This window comes from Triticum urartu, chromosome 6A (assembly GCF_056163025.1).
Source record: "Triticum urartu cultivar PI428250 chromosome 6A, HENAU_Tu73, whole genome shotgun sequence".
NCBI lineage: Eukaryota > Viridiplantae > Streptophyta > Magnoliopsida > Poales > Poaceae > Triticum > Triticum urartu.
In genome coordinates, this window is record NC_141878.1 from 390,389,881 (window position 1) to 390,399,007 (window position 9,127).

Genomic DNA, 9,127 nt, shown 5'->3' on the forward strand with positions numbered 1-9,127 from the left:
TTTGAGGTACGTAAAATAATGTATGATAGTCCTGCACATACTAGGTGTGCCCTGTGTAGATAGTAGCCCCTGAGACTCTGGTTGTCGTCGGAAATGACGACGAACGGAGGATCATATTCCCAGGTAATAACCATACTGCCTCGATGTGCAGGTGATGGAAGCTCCAGTGGCTAGCTGGACTAGCGACTTTGCCCATTTAGAACGGCAGTTGGATGCGGCAGACGCCGACATCGAGCTTGTTAACAAAAGGCTTGACAAGGCACAGGGTAAGTGTCATTATCTGGTGAACGTCACATAGGAAGAGTAGCACGATGCCAGTATCTTTAATATGTTGTGACTGCAGATGGGGCTGCCACTGTTGAAGCCTTGCGGGCAGAACTTGCCCGAGCCAAGGAACAAGTGAGGTTGGGTAATGCGGCTGCTTTAAAGGCGGCCGAAGAGTTGCAAGCCGAGAAGGCCACACATGGCGAGAGCCGAGACAAGATGGCCATAGAATTAAAAGCCGCCGCCGACCGTTGCCGGGTTGTTGAAAAGGAAAACCAGGCAAAGGCATCGGACCTTGAGAAGGCTGCTGTGACGAGAAAGGACCTCCGCTCTGCTATGAGGGCAAAGAAGGAGGAGCTGCGGGAAGCCGAGGATATTGTAGCTGGGAAATCTTTTATGTTGCGGAGGAAGTTCGGAGATCCACGGTATGCCCCCTGGATCGGCTGTGGAGCTCGGAGGATGTGTATATGGATTTGGCGGCGAGCGCTGCCGATGCGGCCAAGTACTTCCAGGGTCAGACGGACCGTGGAGTAGACCAGCTGTTTTGGAGACAATTCCATACTCCCGAGCGTCCACTTTCATTGACTGACCAATTAGCGGAATGGGCCGAACTAAATAGGTTGCCCGGACTCTCCATGAGGTCTGTTGTGGATCAGTTATGGCCAGAAGGGTCAAAACCGAACAACTATTTCAGCTTGGTGCATCAGTTACTCAATGTGATGCCGCGCATTGATGCGATGAAGAGGTCGGCGTGCATAGAGGGTGCACGGATGGCCTTTGCCCGTGTCAAGGCATACTGGGCGGAGATGGATGCTACCAATGTTGCAGCGCGGGATTCGGCCATAGGTCGAAAGGCTGCTGAGCACTACTTTGAAGAAGTTCTTGAGGGTGCCCGTTTGGTAGAGACCCAGTGCTCAAAAATTATTATCTTTGAGTGATATGTAATCTCATTGTAAGCGAAATGCTTTTATAGAGTTTTATAAGGCTATTTTTATACTTTTGTCTGAAAGTAATATGATGCCTCCTGGGCGGCCGTTTTTGTATACGTGTGTATAACCTGAAAGATTGCAGTCGTCGATTTCAACCCCCACGCATATAATGCGGGGGTGCTAGCAAAAACACGCGTTCACACTTAACCCAACGTCTTGGTCCTATTAAGGAGGTGATAGCGGAGCGAGTGAGGCAACCGGACTATAATGCTTTAACACTTTCACTTAGCCATAGGAGTTTGACAGTGGGGCTACTAGATAGCCCCTGGTGGTTCCGCACTCTCCCGATCTCGGGGTGCGTATATGCCTGGCCGGAAAATGACCCTTCATTAAGGCGGAGGAATTCTAACATTCCCACGGGTCATCGAGTGGTTGACCAGTCTCACACTATATCATGACAGTCAGTTTTCGGCTTTCTCTACTGAGGTGCTCGTCCGGATGAACCAGGGCACAGTCGCAGTAGTTCTCCTGGTGCTACCTTAGCCGGTAAAGCGGAACGTAAGGCACCAAAACACAGGAGCCGGGCAAACCCAACATTTGACCAAAGACAATGATTCGGAGCTGATGCATATAGGGCCAAACTCGCGACGCCGAACACTCCCTAAGGTATTCGGTCTTTGTGGTATAGACCGGGCCTAAATAATGGCCTTTGTAAGAAGCCCCTTGTGTCCAGGTACGTGCATTGTTCTGGCGTGGCCACATGCCAAGACGTCAGCATCCTTCACAACGGTGGATATGTATCAACAAGAGACAGTAAAAAAGGTTTACGCAGGGTCTTAATCTAAAAAGAATCCTTTGAGTGGGTCCCTGCTGCACGTCTGCGCCTGTGTCTCCGTTGTGCCGTATCCTAGACGGGTGTAGCACGATGATCGTCTGTAAAAGAGAGGAAGTTAAGTGAAAGAGTTGTCGTGCAAAAAGATAGTTTTTAAAGAAACCATGTATAATTGAAGATGATAAGAAATTGTCACTTGTCTGCGCGCGTTGAGCCCCTTGTATTGACAAATAGGGGTGTGATCACTTATTCGGTGTAAATAGCAGCGCCGGACTCGATGGCTGGTCCGGACGTCTTTAATGTTCGACTGCCAAGGCAGACTCACTCTCTTCGGCGCGCAGAGAGCGCTTGATATCTCCGTGCACTGTAATGATGCCACGTGGACCGAGCATCTTGAGTGTGAGGGAGGCATAGTGTGGTATTGCATTAAAGCGAGCGAAAGCTTCGCGTCCTAGCAGTGCTTGATAGCCACTTTGAAACGGAGCGATGTGGAAAGTTAAATGCTCGCGGCGGAAGTTATCGGGGGAGCCGAATATAACTTGTAGTAGGAGGAAGCCCATACAACGAGCCCCTGGGCCTGGCGTTACTCCTTTAAAGGTACTATTGCTATGGTGAATTTGTGTTGGGTCTAACCCCATCCCGCGGATTGTATCCTGGTATATTAGGTTTAGGCTGCTGCCGCCGTCCATCAAGACTCATGTGAAGTGATATCCGCCAATTACTGGGTCTAATACCAAGGCATCCCATCCTGCGTGTTGGATACTTGCTGATAATCACGATGGTCGAAAGTGATCAGTTGAGACGACCATTGGCAGGACTTCGAGGTGACAGGCACTTGGGTATATTTTCCTGGGGGTGCCGCATTGTTTTTTCCCTTGATCATGTGTAGTATGTTTACTGTTTTGACTTCTAGTGGGAATTTCTTTTGTTCCCCTGTGTCTTGCTTGGGGGGCTCGTCCTCGCCTTCACTTGGTGTGTCCTCCCCTTGTGTACAGCATTGAGCTTGCCGGACTGCTTGAAGACCCAACATTCTTTGTGGGTATGATTAGCAGGTCTACCCGGGGTACTATGGATCTGACATACTTGGTCCAGAATTTTGTTGAGGTTGGATAGTTCATCCCTGGTGCCTTTAGTGGGTGGCTTTTGACCTGGCCGAAAGCTTTTGAATCCGGCATTTACTGCCATGCCCTTCGTGCTGTCTTCTTTATTCCGGCGTTTGTTATTGCTGTTGCGCCGTGATTTCCCGTTTCCGTCTCTAACTTCTGATGTATTGGGGTTGCTGGTGCTGCATCTGGCTAGCCAGCTGTCCTCACCCGCGCAAAAGCGGGTCATGAGGTTTGTTAATGCGGCCATCGTTCTCGGCTTATTTTGGCCGAGGTGTCTGGCGAGCCATTCGTCACGGACGCTATGCTTGAAAGCCGCTAAGGCTTCGGCGTCCGGACAGTCGACAATCTGGTTCTTTTTAGTAAGAAACCTATTCCAAAGCTTTCGGGCTGAATCTCCGGGCTGCTGAGTTATATGGCTCAGATCATCCGCATCCGGAGGTCGGACATAAGTCCCTTGAAAATTTGCCCGAAAGGCGTCTTCGAGCTCTTCCCAGCTTCCAATGGAGCTTTCGGGGAGGCCTTTGAGCCAGTGACGAGCTGGCCCTTTGAGCTTGAGGGGTAAGTATTTGATTGCGTGGAGATCATCTCCTCGAGCCATATGGATATGAAGGATATAGTCCTCAATCCAAACCCCAGGGTCTGTTGTTCCGTCGTATGCCTCTATGTTTACGGGTTTGAATCCCTCTGGAAATTCATGGTCCAGCACCTCATCGATGAAACACAAGGGGTGTGCGGCACCCCTGTAGCTGGGTGTGCCGCGTTGTTCGGATACTTGTTGTGTTGCATTGTATGCTGGGGGGGCGCTTGCGTGGTCCATAGATGGATCTTGTTGCACCGTCCTTTGGGTACGAACCCTCGCCTGGGTCGTGTTTTGTATTGTGAGCGGCGTTGTATGCCGTTCTGTGTTGGTAGAGGGGTCGTCTATCCGACCAGGTGGCTGCTTTGATATTTGGTTGTGGGGGGTCTGCGGCCTCCTCATCGAATTCGGGTAGCAGCTTCCGCTTTGGGTAGCTCTTGGAGGGGCGATTATCGCCGTACCTCGCTGCTGTGTTGAGTATTTTGCTCCATCTAATGTGGAGTGTGTCTTGCGCAACCTTGAGCCTTTGCTTCTGTTTTTTCAGACTCCTCGCGGTGGCAACAAGCCTTTTACGGGCAGTCTGCTACTCCAGGTGTCTGTTCGACGTTATGTCGTCCGGACCATTATCCTTGATAGGATTTGTTTTTTCGGTTTGATTATCCGGATTGCCGTTGTCCGGCAGCGGTTCGCCCTGCTCCAATGCTGGGTCTGTGTGATCGTTATTTCTGTCGAGGCAGGATTTGGGGCGGCACTTGCGTCGCCGCTTTGACTGCTTTTCGAGGGAACAAGCCTTCGGTGCGTCCTTCCGCTCCTCGTCGTCATCTTTTGGTGCGTCCACCATGTATACGTCATATGACGAGGTGGCGTTCCAAGGCCCAATAGGCGCTGGTTCTTCACCGTCTCCTTCATCGGCGTCCATACCGTCGATGTCTTCTGAGCTGAAGTCGAGCATGTCGGTTAAATCGTCAACAGTGGCTACAAAGTGGGTGGTGGGTGGGCTTTGAATTTCTTCATCGTCCGAATCCCCACCTTGCTGGCCGCAATCCGGCCAGGGCTCTCCTGATAAAGAGAGAGACTTTAGTGATTTCAGAATATCGCCAAAAGGCGAGTGCTGAAAGATGTCCGCGGTAGTAAACTCCATGATCGGCGCCGAATCGGATTCGATTGGCCGGGGCGCGGAGGGTTCGGAGTCCGGAAAGGGGTCCTGCTCCTTGGAGTCATGAGTCTCGCGGAGTGCGGGGCTGGTGTTCGTCTCAATCGCCGTTGGGATCGCAGCCCCCGAGGCGGCGTCCAACCGCCCATCCTCGATCGGCGCAGTTGGCTCTGAATTAAGGATCGGAGCCGATGCGGGTGCGGCCTCCAGGGCACTGTTCGGTGGCAGAGCTAGATCATGCTCGTCGGGACAGTGCGGCGCGCTCGGCAGTGGCTCGAATCCGTCGATGATCAAGTCCCCGCGGATGTCAGTCGTGTAGTTTAAACTTCCAAATCTGACCTGATGGCCAGGGGTGTAGCTTTCGATCTGCTCCAGGTGGCCAAGTGAATTGGCCCACAGTGCAAAGCCGCCGAAGACGAAGATCTGTCCGGGGAGGAAGGTCTCACCCTGGACTGCATCGCTATCGATGATCGTAGGAGCCATCGAGCCTGACGGCGACGACACAGAGGAACTCTCAATGAAAACACCAATGTCGGTGTCAAAACCGGCGGATCTCGGGTAGGGGGTCCCGAACTGTGCGTCTAGGCCGGATGGTAACATGAGGCAAGGGACACGAAGTTTTACCCAGGTTCGGGCCCTCTCAATGGAGGTAAAACCCTACGTCCTGCTTGATTAATATTGATGATATGGGTAGTACAAGAGTAGATCTACCACAAGATCAGAGAGGCTAAACCCTAGAAGCTAGCCTATGGTATGATTGTTGATGTGTATGTTGTCCTACGGACTAAAACCCTCCGGTTTATATAGACACCGGATAGGGTTAGGGTTACATAGAGTCGGTTACAATGGTAGGAGATCTGAATATCCGTATCGCCAAGCTTGCCTTCCACGCCAAGGAAAGTCCCTTCCGGTCATGGGACGGAGTCTTCAATCTTGTATCTTCATAGTCCAGGAGTCCGGCTGAAGGTATAGTTCGGCTATCCGAACACCCCCTAATCCAGGACTCCCTCAGATGACAACATACATCAAAGCTTTAGATAAAGATATAGAGAATAACAGGAAAAGCTTTGGGAAGACATGTAACATGCATAGGCTCCCCCTATATGTATGCAATCATGTAAATATGGAATATAAGAGCATGTGAATGCATAGCATGACAGAGTAAGCAATGTGTTACATGTATCTTGGCTATATGCATCAAAGCAAAAGATGTAAATATAGGAAATGTACCTACATGCTCATGAGTCTTTCTTGCAAACAATATGTACATCAGCAAGAAGTCCTCATGCACATGAGTGTGATGCATATACTTACCTTGTGGTCTTGAGTTGGCTTAGTAGGAAAGAACCTGAGTAAACAAGGTTAGATAACACAGATACATCTACTAGCCAGAAAAAAAGAAACCACAAGAGTACCAAGACTGGGATGACATGTAGAGAGTGAGTATTGAGTACTCTATTGGATATAGACATGTCACCAAAGGTAAAGATATGCAATGAATTCAAGGATTTCCTTCCCTTAGATGTCTTGCTCCCCCTGAATCTTGCTTGGGATACTGGGAGAAGATAGGGAACAGAAAATCAGAGCAACGAAAGAAAAAAGAGCAAATGCAAACAATCAAATATGAACATGTCTTTCCCCTCTTAAAGACATGTAACTTCTCTCCTCTTGAACACCAAGCATCCAGGGTCTTTGATGTGATACTTCTTTCTCATTGAAGAACTCTCCCCTGAGTATTCTCTCTCCCCCTATAGAAATGATTAAGCTTTGATGTGATCTCTCTCTCCCCCTTTGACATCAATTTCCAAGAAGGGCTCTTCTGGATGTTTGTTACAAATGGGTTCAGTCCTTGAGTCACAAAGCAAAGCAGCAAGTCGAATGTGATGCTGGAAGAGGACAAGAATCATTGAGTGGATCTCGAGCAAAAAGAATGCAAGAACTGGTGGCAAGTTGTCTTTCCTGTAGTGAAATCGGTTGCACCGAGTGGTGTGTTCCGTTTGCACCGAAAGAGCTCGGTTGGGCCGAAAACAACAAACCGGTGTGATCGAGTTTATCACAGAGAAAACATTTGTCACCTCAGCTCACTAGACAAGAAAGATCTCACAAGGATTTTCAAGGAATTGGATGCAGGGAATGCATAACAAACAAAGAAAAAGGAAATCTAGATGAAGTTTGCAAAAACTCAAGGAAACACTAGAGAACTTCATCTAGAATTGGGCGGTGACAAAGTCACCTATGTTAGAGTATATTGACTAAGGAGTCAAGTAAGAACACTTGATCGTAAGTCATACTCATCGATTAAGCTCAAAAATGGGGTTACCATTTTTCGTTTAAGCATTTGATGTATTCACATCTTGTTGAGTTGCTTTGACCTATGTCTTGAGGTAAAGCTTCTCCAAGATGGAATGACATACCTTGGGTGGTGGTGTTGATCTTGATCATGTAGTTGAACTTGCGTGGGGTGCTCAAGGTTGATGTAGCACAAGAATGGTTGGGAGCACCACTTGGAGTGCTCAAGATGTGAGTGGGTTGCTATCTCATAGATTTACATTCATCCAAGTACCTACAAGGGTTAGATAATATGCAAGGGTGCAAATATATCCAAGACATATGAATATCATCATAAGAGAAATATCAAGTATTTGTTAGAGATTCATGCCTTGCATGTATCCAAATGGAGTTCCTACTCCAAGTTTGAAGCATCAATGATGTTCAATTCACCTCTCAAACGGCAAAAGACTTTCTCATCAAGAGGTTTGGTGAATATATCCGCCAATTGCTTATCGGTACGAACATGCTAAAGATCAATGTCCCCTTTAGCAACATGATCTTGAATGAAATGATGAAGAACTTCAATATGCTTAGTTCGAGAATGTTCCACGGGATTGTGAGCAATCTTAATAGCACTCTCATTGTCACAAAGCAATGGAATATGTTTCACATTGATCCCATAATCTTTAAGAGTTTGGTTCATCCAAAGTAATTGAGCACAACATGAACCAGTGGCAATGTATTCTGCTTCGGCGGTGGATAAGGATACCGAGTTTTGTTTCTTAGAAGACCAAGACACAAGAGATCTACCAAGAAATTGACAAGTACCCGAAGTGGACTTTCTATCAACCTTGTCTCCGGCATAGTCCGAGTCGGAATAGCCAACAAGATCAAAAGATGACCTCTTAGGATACCAAATGCCAAAATTTGGTGTATGTATTGGATATACTTTAGGTCTATTTGAGCTTGAACTAGCTCAAACTAACTCTAACCCATGGATACAGCAGTAGTTAATCAGCCGATAATTTGTAAGACTGCAATAAACTTCTTCAGGGCCCATAATATAAGATGTTAATTCATCTAATATGTGAGTATATTGGATGTTATAAGATATTATAAAATAGTGTTGTACTACATCATTGTGCAATTGTTGTTTAGCTTCTAATATTAACTTGATGCTTTTAGGTACATATGTCATTGGTAAAGATCCGTGCTTCGGCCCTTTCTGCGTATGGGGCAATGAGATATCGATGAACCAGCATCAAGTGAGGAAGTTGATAAAAGATTGTTAGTAAAATGGGTCAAAAGATGGAAATTAAACTATTTGTTTACACTTTATCCAAGACAACAGCAAACTGCAGGATGGTAAGTAAGAACTCTGCAGCCTTCTTTTTACTGCCATAATGAGTTGTGTTAGATGACAATATATGAATTTTTTTCCTTTGCAGTGGTTGTCAAAGTAGTTTACTCAAGATTACCTCTCAAACTACATGATTGGTGGGCATGCAAAGGTTAACGTATTTTTACTAGAACACGATGATTATCTAGATGTTTTCATAAAGATCGTGAAGGATGGACGGTCGTCCATCACAAGGGGTTGGACTAAAGTCGCGCGTGCCTTCTGCATGGAGGAGGGCACAATATGGGCATTCCGCTTCACCTTGTTCAGCAACCAGAATGTATTTCACCTCTTTCTTTACCGTCTTTAATAGTACAAGTATACAAATGTGGTTCATCATTCTTTATTTGGTTCTTATGTAATTCTTGAACATATGTACCTATGAATCGAATAATGCATTGGTTGTTTAAACCTGATGGATATGAATAAAGCTATAGCATACATTCAAATTCAAATCCGGTACAATTTGAAATAGCAGGAACTAAATTACGCTCTCCAGGTCGTTACGGCACACACGATTGGTAAAATACAAACGTTTACCATATACACCATAATCCGACACAGTTCACAGAGACGAAACGTGTGCAAGCATGCAC